Here is a 9,637-nt window from a genome sequence, read left to right as displayed (position 1 = left end):
GGGAGGAGGGGAGGGGAGGGGGGGTTCGGGGGAGGAGGGGAGGGGGGGTTCGGGGAGGGGAGGGGGGGTTCGGGGAGGGGAGGGGGGTTCGGGGGGGGAGGGGAGGGGAGGGGGGGTTCGGGGGGGGAGGGGAGGGGAGGGGGGGTTCGGGGGAGGGGGGGTTCGGGGAGGGGAGGGGGGGGGGAGGGGAGGGGGGGGGAGGGGAGGGGGGGTTCGGGGGGAGAGGGGAGGGGAGGGGGGGTTCGGGGGAGGGGAGGGGGGGTTCGGGAGGGGAGGGGGGGTTCGGGGGAGGGGATCGGAGGAGGAAACATAGAAAATAGGTGCAGGAGTGGGCCATTCGGCCCTTCGAGCCTGCTCCAACATTCAATAAGATCATGGCTGATCATTCCCTCAGTTACCCCTTTCCTGCTTTCCCTCCATACCCCTTGATCCCTTTATCCGTAAGGGCCATATGTCACTCCCTCTTGTGGAGGAGTGGGGCTGGGTTGGGGTCAGTGGTCGGGGCAGGGGGGAGGAGTGGCGGCCCTGGGCCGGGGATTGCCGCCTCCCCGAGCGGCCGCCCTGTCGCTGTGACCCCGGGCCCGCCCGCTCGGAGCGCACTGCTGGCGGCCACCCCGCCTCGCCTCCCTCCCTCCCCGGCCGGCCAGTGCCGGTGTTTGCCCCAAGGCCCCTCTCCCTGCCCCCCGGTCCGCTACCTGCCTCCTGCCGATCCAATCCGACCGAGTCCCGACTCCGAGAGGGCAACGTGAAGGAGACAGCGTGCCGCACTGCGCCTGCGCGAAGGTCAGGGGGCGGTTCAGTGCGCGTGCGCCGCGCCGCCCTTAGCTACCACTGCGCGTGCGTTGCAGCCAACATCACCACATGCAGTGCGCATGCGTCCTAGCGTGCACTAACCGTGCACTGCGCATGCGTCCCAGCCTACCCATTCTGAACTGCACCATCTAAACATGCCCAATGCCCTCGGTGCCCCACACACTCCACAGGCACCTTCATCCCACTGGCTATGCAAACCTTCCACACCAACTATTGTCTTTGCTCAGCGGAGTCGGCATATGCCATCTATCTGTACTCCACCACCGTTTAGCCAGGGCACGGGGATAACTCCCCTACCCTTCATCAAAATAGTGCCGTGGGATCTTTTGCGCCCACCTGAGGGGGCAGACAGGGTTTAACATCTCATCCAAAATACGGCACCTCTGACAATGCAGCACTCCCTCAGCAAGCTCTGTCGAGCCCGTGTGGTGGCTGGTGTGCAACGGCCACCACACTTAAAAAATATCCACGCACAGGCATCTTCCACCCTTCAATATGCAGCTCAGGACCTGAAATATTAGGTCCTTCATTGAAACAACTGTGAACTCAATCCTTTTTGGTGTGGAAGCAAGTCATCCTCGCTTCAAGGGTCCACCTAAGAAGAACAGAGGACTGAGGTGTCAGCCTGGATATAGGTGCTCAAGTCTCAGGAGTGGGACTTGAAACCACAACCTTTTGGCTCAGAGGCGAGGGTGCTGCGCACTGAGCCACGGCTGACACAAGTAACTCACACTCAAGTCCTGGCCATACTGATGCAACTGCTTCATACCTCCAGCCCTGCAAAGCCCTCCAGAACCCCACAGCAACTTCTGCGCAGTAACCACCCTCACACCCTGCTGAGTTCGCAAGTCTTTCAACAAATCCAAGGCACACCTTATATTTGCAAATTTCAGTGCTTTCTGGCTGTACTCAATCTCACACAAAACAACTAAAATCTCAGAAATGTGTTGAAATTCCATCATTCCTGAGACTCCCCACCATCACAAACAAATGCCAGTCTTCAGCTAATTCGATTCACTCCACATGAGATCAAGAAACAGCTGAGTGCATGGGACACTCAGTTCCCAACAATATCCCGGCTGTAGATCTGAAAGCCTGCACCTCCAGCCAAACTGTTCTAGTAGAGCTGTAACACTGACGTCTACCCGACAAGTTGTCCACATAAATCCCACCTGGCCAATTACTGCCCCATCAGCCTATTCCCAATTATCAGCAAAGTAATGGAAGTGTAAAAAAATGCTATTAAGCTCACTTACTCGCCAATAACCCGCTCACTGATGCTGAATTTGATTTGCACCAGGATCATTTGGCTCCAGACCTCATCATCATCATCATAGGCAGTCCCTCGGAATCGAGGAAGACTTGCTACCACGCTTAACATGAGTTCTTAGGTGGCTGTACAGTCCAATATGAGAACCACAATCTCTGTCACAGATGGGACAAATAGTCTTTGAGGGAAGGGGTGGATGGGCCCCCTCTCTGCCAATCACGCCTCCCCAGAGGTCTGTGTCCTTGCCGACCCTGGCGTTGAAGTCACCGAGGAGGATTAGCTAGTTGCCCGCGGGGACGCAGGACAGGGAATTTTCGAGGTTGGAGTAAAAACCCTTATTATAGCCTTCATCCAAACATGGTCATACTAGCCGAATTCCAAAGGTAATAGTGACATCAAGGCAGCATTTGACCGAGTGTGGCACCACCGATTCCTAGTAAATCTGAAATCAACGGGGATCAGACGGGAAACTCTCCAGTGGTTGGAGTCACACCGAGCACAAAGGATGATGGTCACTGTAGGCCAATCATCTTAGGCCGAAGGCATCGCTGCAGGAGTTCCTCCGGGCAGCGTCCTAGGCCTAACTATCTTCAGCTACTCACCAAGGCTTCTTGAACAGCACCGCCGAAGCCGCCATCTCTATCACCTAGAAGAACAAGGGTAGCAGGTGCATGGGAACACCACCACCTCCAAGTCACACACCATCCTGACTTGGAAATATAATCACAATTCTTTAATTATTAGTGGTCAAAATCTTAGAACTCCCTACCAAACAGCACTGTGGGAGCACCTTCACCAAACGGACTGCAGCGGTTCAAGGAGACGGCTCACCACCACCTTTCCAAGGACAACTAGGGATGGGCAATAAATGCCACCCGTGCCAGTAATGCCCACATTGCAAGAACTGATTTTTTAAAAGGGCCGCGACTTTATTAGAGAAGTAAAAACAGGAAATGCTTTAAAATGTACAAACTAGTCACCATTGCTAATAGTAGAATTCTACGTTTTTAGAGTAAATAGCAATGGTATAACCAGCATCTTCAAGACTGAAAAATCACTCCCAAAAATATATAGGCCCTGAAATTCAGGCCTCTTTGGGTCCGTACGGAGTGTGTACGGACCCGGGAAGGTATTACAAAAGAGGGTTTTTGGCAGCAATGCACATACTCCGAAAACTGGCTTTTCCGACCTGTCCAGTTTCTGGCTTGACAGATCACTCGCATCTCGGGGTGAAGGACATTCACATGGCAGAGATTGCGGTATTTGCTCAGCGAATGTCCTTAAAACTCTTGCGCCTGGTAAAAGCAGGCGTGTCGCCTAATTTTACCAGCGTAAGAGTTTTAAAACATATCAAAATAACATTTAAAAATACATATTTATGTTAAAAATCCTGCCCACTCAAGTAATGTTATTTTAAACCATAATTAAAACTTTTTTAAAATTGGCAAATTTTTTTTCCAAAAATATTTCTATCAACTTTAATTCCTATAATGTATTTATGTGAGGAGTTTTTTTAAATGTTTTATGTAGTGTTTGGGGGTGTTTCTCATTCATTGTAATCGGAGTTTCAGACTTTCGAAACTCCTATTACTATCAATGAGAAAATACTTTACCGTGATTGGGTGTCCAGGCCCAGGTGACTCCTGCGGACGTCCCAACGTCAACGCGCTCCGTTACGCAAGAAGAGGAGGCCTCGAGTCCGGGATCTCTGGCGAGCGCTCGACCAAAAGGTAAATGGGCATCTTTTCTCCTATTTTTAGTCGAATGCCCGCGGGAAGAAGAAGCAGGGATTTTAGGCCCATAAACACCAAACCATCAAGTTAGGTTCATTCACACACACACATCACTCTCACCAAAATCATTTTTGAAAGTTTGAAACTCTGCCCTAAATCATAGAACGGTTACAACACAGAAGGAGGCCATTCGTCCCATCGAGCCCGTGCCGGCTCTCTGCAAGAGCATCTCAGCCAGTCCCACTTCCCCGCCCTTTCCCCGTAGCCCTGCAATTTTTTTTCCTTCAGGTACTTATCCAATTCCATTTTGAAAGCCACGATTGAATCTGCCTCCAACACCCTTTTAGGCAGTGCATTCCAGATCATAACCACCCTTTCAGGCAGTGAGTTTCAGACCCCCACCACCCTCTGGGTGAAAAAAGTTCTCCTCAACTCCCCTTTAACCCTTCTACCAATTATTTTAAATCTATGCCTCCTGGTTATTGACCTCTCTGCTAAGGGAAATAGGTCCTTCCTATCCACTCTCTCTAAGCCCCTCATAATTTTATACACCTCACTGAAGGAAACAACCCCAGCCTATCCAATCTTTCCTCATAGCTAAAATTCTCCAGTCCAGGCAACATCCTCGTAAATCTCCTCTGTACCCTCTCTAGTATAATCACATCTTTCCTGTAATGTGGTGACCAGAACAGTACACAGTATTCTAGCTGTGGCCTAAATAGTGTTTTGTACAGTTCAAGTATAGCCTCACTGCTTTTATATTCTATGCCTCGGCTAATAAAGGAAAGTATCTTCTATACCTTCTTAACCACCTTATCTACCTGGCCTGCTACCTTCAGGGATCTGTGGATATGCATTCTAAGGTTCCCTTATTCCTCTACACTTCTCAATATCCTACTATTTATTGAGTATTCCCTTGTCTTGTTAGCCCTCCCCAAATGCATTACCTCACATTTCTCCGGATTGAATTCCATTTGCCACTTTTCTGCCCAGCTGACCAGTTCATCGATATCTTCCTGCAGTCTACAGCTTTCTTCCTCACTATCAACCACACGGTCAATCATCTGCATCATAAGAACATAAGAAATAGGAGCAGGAGTAGGCCGTACGGCCCCTCGAGCCTGCTCCACCATTCAATACGATCATGGCTGATCTGATCATGAACTCAGCTCCACTTCCCCACCCGCTCCCCATAACCCCTTATTCCCTTATCGGTTAAGAAACTGTCTCTCTCTATCTTAAATTTATTCAATGTCCCAGCTTCCACAGCTCTCTGAGGCAGCGAATTCCACAGATTTACTACCCTCTGAGAGAAGAAATTCCTCCTCATCTCAGTTTTAAATGGGCGGCCCCTTATTCTAAGATTATGCCCCCTAGTTCTAATCTCCCCCATCAGTGAAAACATCCTCTCTGCATCCCCCTCATAATCTTATACGTTTCGATAAGATCACCTCTCATTCTTCTGAATTCCAATGAGTAGAGACCCAACCTACTCAACCTTTCCTCATAAGTCAACCCCCTCATCTCCGGAATCAACTTAGTGAACCTTCTCTGAACTGCCTCCAAAGCAAGTATATCCTTTCGTAAATATGGAAACCAAAACTGCACGCAGTATTCCAGGTGTGGCCTCCTGTAACAAGACTTCTCTGCTTTTGTACTCCATCCCTTTGCAATAAAGGTCAAGATTCCATTGGCCTTCCTGATCACTTGCTGTACCTGCATACTATTCTTTTGTGTTTCATACACAAGTACCCCCAGGTCCCGCTGTACTGCAGCACTTTGCAATCTCTCTCCATTTAAATAATAATTTGCTCTTTGATTTTTTTTCAGCCAAAGTGCATGACCTCACACTTTCCCACATTATACTCCATCTGCCAAATTTTTGCCCACTCACTTAGCCTGTCTATGTCCTTTTGCTGATTTTGTGTGTCCTCCTCACACATTGCTTTTCCTCCCATCTTTGTATCATCAGCAGACGTCATCATGCCCCCTACATTGTCTAAGTTGTTGAAGCTTGTGGTCCTTGACACCTGAAAGTAAGTAAAAAAAAGTTTTGTGTTGAAGTGCCGAATGAGGCGAAGGATGAAATGGAAGTGCGGACCAGGACGACAATGAAAGGGAGTGAGTCAGTGCAAGCGGGTGAGCACAAGTGGCAATGCAAGGCATGGATCTCAGGAAGCGCCAAGAGCAATGGTTCGAGGAATGCTGACTATCTTGCAGAGTCAAGGATGCATCCAAAACATTGGGCTAGAATTCCGGTTGTCGGCCAAAATGGTACTTTTACATCAAAATTACCGTTTTCGCTGCGCTACCATTTTTAGGCCTAAATTTTGGCCTTTACTTCTCCATAAACTCAGCGTTGCACGAGGATTCGTGACCCAAACCACGAGTTTCGGCAACTTTAGTCCGAGGCTGGTAGCGCTGCGAGAGAGGCCTTGGGAGGGGAGGGGCGGGGGGGGTAAACAACAATAAAATTGCAAAAAAACATTCACAAGACTCTTACCCACTAAATCGCTGAAAAATAATTTTAAAATTAAAAACTTTTTGCCGGTCTTCATACTTACCGCTGCTGGCAGGACTGCACCTGCAGGTTTGACCCCTGTGGGTAGTCTGGGCGTGGCGAAGAATCCCGTTACTATGACGGTGACACAACCCACGGCGTTGCACGTTGGTGCACCTCTCCCCGGCGGTACGTGAAAGTACTGACGCATAAAGGTGCCCGAAGATCCCGCCGGCTGGGTGTTCGCTGCGGAGGGTCAAATCGCGGCGAAAACACAGTCGCAAAGCCGGCGAAATTCTAGCCCAAAGGGTGGAATTTCAGTTGGAATGCGTGTGGAATAAATCGGAGTCGGAGAAGGTTGCGGAGGAAAGAGATGTGGTTGCGGAAGCGAGTTTTAGTCGATATCTGATCAAACATGAGGAGGGAAACAGAAGGCGTACAAGATAAGAGAGACAAACAGAAATTCTGTCAGAGAGAAGAGCAGAACTTCTTCAAGGTGGCCATTCTTGGAAGAGAAGTGGCAGTGAATGAAACACTAATATATTTCTTTACTGAATGGCTTCTCTGTGCCCTCTTACAGAGCAGCATCAAGATTTTGATCTATTCCTTACTTTTAGCTCCATTTCATACTCACATTTCCATTTTCATTGACTGGAACAAGCGCTGGAATCTCTGGCCAGAAGTGAGAGGGGACATTCTTTGTTGAGGGTGCTATGGAGATTTTGTTGAGAAGTAAACCCACGAGGTACAATGCAGCGCTGTGATTGTCATCTTGTCTGTCGATCAGAAACCTCCTTTGGACTATCCCAGTTTTTAAAACTGCAACTTCAGTATTCCCACAACTTGCTCAGATATTAATTCTATTTCTGTGTTTCCTGTACAAGTCATTGATAGATACTGCCTCTGCCTTTTGGCATCTTTAGCCCACACTAACGTTCTGCCATTCTGTTAGTCATGCCATCTGCCTTTCTCCATCTAAAAAACGGCCAGGTCCCCTGCCCTACCGCCAAACCAAAAGGCATGATTCTCAGGGAGCAAAATTGCCCCATTTATAGCCCTGCTAGTGCCTCCGGGGGGGGGGGTTGTTAATTGTGCGCAATGGCATTTTTGCCCAGGGGGAGGGCGGCACTACCGTCACACGGGAAATCGCCCCAGATGTCTGTCCCGGCAGCGCTGCGTCCCGCGATTAGCGACCCGGGCCGGCGTGCAACCGGCGATGAGGTCAGCGCCGTGCGCTCCGACCCCTTTCCGCCCCGCGGGGGAAATTGCCCCCGAGGGCCGCGAGGCCGCAGCGGGCGGATGTCAACGTCGGCTTCGCGGGTCACGCAGCTGGCCGACAGCTGCTGCTGGGCTGCCCCGTAAAGGGGAGGTCTTCAGCACCCCGGGCCGCCATCTTTATTTATCGGCCGACTCTTGGGTCAGCCCGACAATGGCGGCCCTCACGTCCACCGGGCCGCTATCGTGCAAGCCCGGCACTCCACTTTGGGCTGTTGGCCCCGTCGATCGCGTCCCTGGTAGCCCAGTGGCGGCCAGCAAAGGGCCGTGCAGAGTATGCAGCGACCCTCCCAACGGAAGGGGAGGGGCTTTGTAGCGCGTCAGCGCCATGCGGAGTATCCATGTCGTGCTGGCCAGCGCCACGCTGCCTCCCTGGGAGCGCCCCTCAGAGGAAACGGACACCCAGCTCTTCTCCCCCCCCACCTCTCTGAACCCCTCCACTGGCTCTGGTGTCTGACTGTCTGTCCGACATCCCATCTTGAATGAGCCACAATTGCCTCCAGTTGAACAGCAAGGCCAAAACCATCATCTTTATCCCCCATTACAAACTCCATACATTTGCCAACTCCATAACATCGCCCACATCCGCCCCTGCCTTAGCTCACCTGCTTCTGAAGCCCTCACCTTTGTAACCTCTGAGACCAACGATTCTCTGGCTGACTTCCCATGCTCCACCGTAATTGAGTGATTACTTTCACAAACACAGCACCAATCCAGCACAAGAGGGAGCTCTAGCCAAGCACCAAGTGATTTTGTTCCTCAATTTCTAGGTCCTTTCCTGGTGATTTGAGTCGCATTGCTCTGAGTTGGGAAATGTTGGTGTTCAGAGGGACCTGGGGGTCCTTGTACACCAATCACTGAACGTTAACATGCAGGTACAGCAAGTGATTAAGAAAGCAAATGGTATGTTGGCCTTTATTACAAGAGGATTTGAGTATAAGAGTAAAGATGTCTTACTGCAATTATATCGGGCCCTGGTGAGACCGCACCTGGAGTATTGTGTACAGTTTTGGTCTCCTTACCTAAGGAAGGATATACTTGCCATAGAGGGAGTGCAGCGAAGGTTCACCAGACTGATTCCTGGGATGGGGGGGTTGTCCTATGAGGAGAGATTGAGCAGACTAGGCGCGGGGTAATCTCATTGAAACATACACAATTCTTACAGGGCTTGACTGGGTAGATGCAGGGAGGATGTTTCCTCCAAGCTGGGAAGTCTAGAACCAGGGGTCACAGTCTCAGGATAAGGGGTTGGCCATTTAGGACTGAGATGAGGAGAAATTTCTTTATTCAGAGGGTGCTGAATCTTTGGAATTCTCTGCCCCAGTGGGCTGTGGCGGCTCAGTCTTTGAGTATATTCAAGACAGAGATCGATAGATTTTGGTATATTAAGGGAATCGAGGGATATGGGGACAGTGCAGGAAAGTGGAGTTGAGGTCGAAAATCGGTCATGATCTCACTGAATAGTGGAGTGGGCTCGAGGGGCCGAATGGCCGACTCCTGCTCTTAATTCTTATGTTCTTGTTATGTTCAGAGACCAATGGATTGGAGTCGCAGTGTGGTTCTTGGCCAGATGACCATGTGTACAACTGGAACATCTGCCCCTCCACACACTGTACGAGTGCTCCTCGCCATTCTGTCCCAGTGTCCTCTGGGCTGGGATCCTGTCCCAGTGTCCTCTGGGCTGGGATCCTGATCCCCACCACACAACATTCACATGCTGCTCCTTGGGCCTTGTTTTCCGCTGTCCAACAATTTTATGAAAGGTAGGTCATGTCAGTAGGAAGCACACAAACCGACTGTTCAATCCTATCCAAAAATGGTGTCAGCAAATTAGTGGAAGGCAAAACCAAAATACGTGTCTGGGCCTTGTTAACGGTCAATTGTAAACAAATCACGCAAAATTACATTTGACGTCAATACTAATGAAAAGTCAGAGTCGATCAATTAATTTAATTGATGGGAAAATTTCATAGCATCTCCACCGCTGTAGAGCTTGGAACAAGCAACAGTTTCTACGTGACAGGCGCTGTGTTGTTATTGTTTAAT

The 9,637-nt window shown here is 50.1% G+C and overlaps 1 protein-coding gene across 3 annotated transcripts in view; it reads right to left on the bottom strand.

The window, feature by feature from the left end:
• The window catches only part of vdac3 (voltage-dependent anion channel 3), a 33,050-nt gene extending 32,260 nt beyond the window's left edge, over positions 1-790 (bottom strand). For 2 of the 3 annotated variants that reach the window (XM_070866250.1, XM_070866251.1), the window contains exon 1: positions 696-790. The gene's annotated coding sequence lies outside the window, so the exon portion shown is untranslated. The remainder of the gene's footprint in view (positions 1-695) is intronic. The other variant, XM_070866252.1, reaches the window with a different exon arrangement.
• Between the last annotated feature and the right edge of the window lie 8,847 nt (positions 791-9,637).

The sequence above is a fragment of the Pristiophorus japonicus genome, chromosome 22, assembly GCF_044704955.1.
Source record: "Pristiophorus japonicus isolate sPriJap1 chromosome 22, sPriJap1.hap1, whole genome shotgun sequence".
NCBI lineage: Eukaryota > Metazoa > Chordata > Chondrichthyes > Pristiophoridae > Pristiophorus > Pristiophorus japonicus.
Note: the sequence above shows the minus strand (reverse complement) of the source record. Positions and strands in the feature narration are given on the sequence as shown.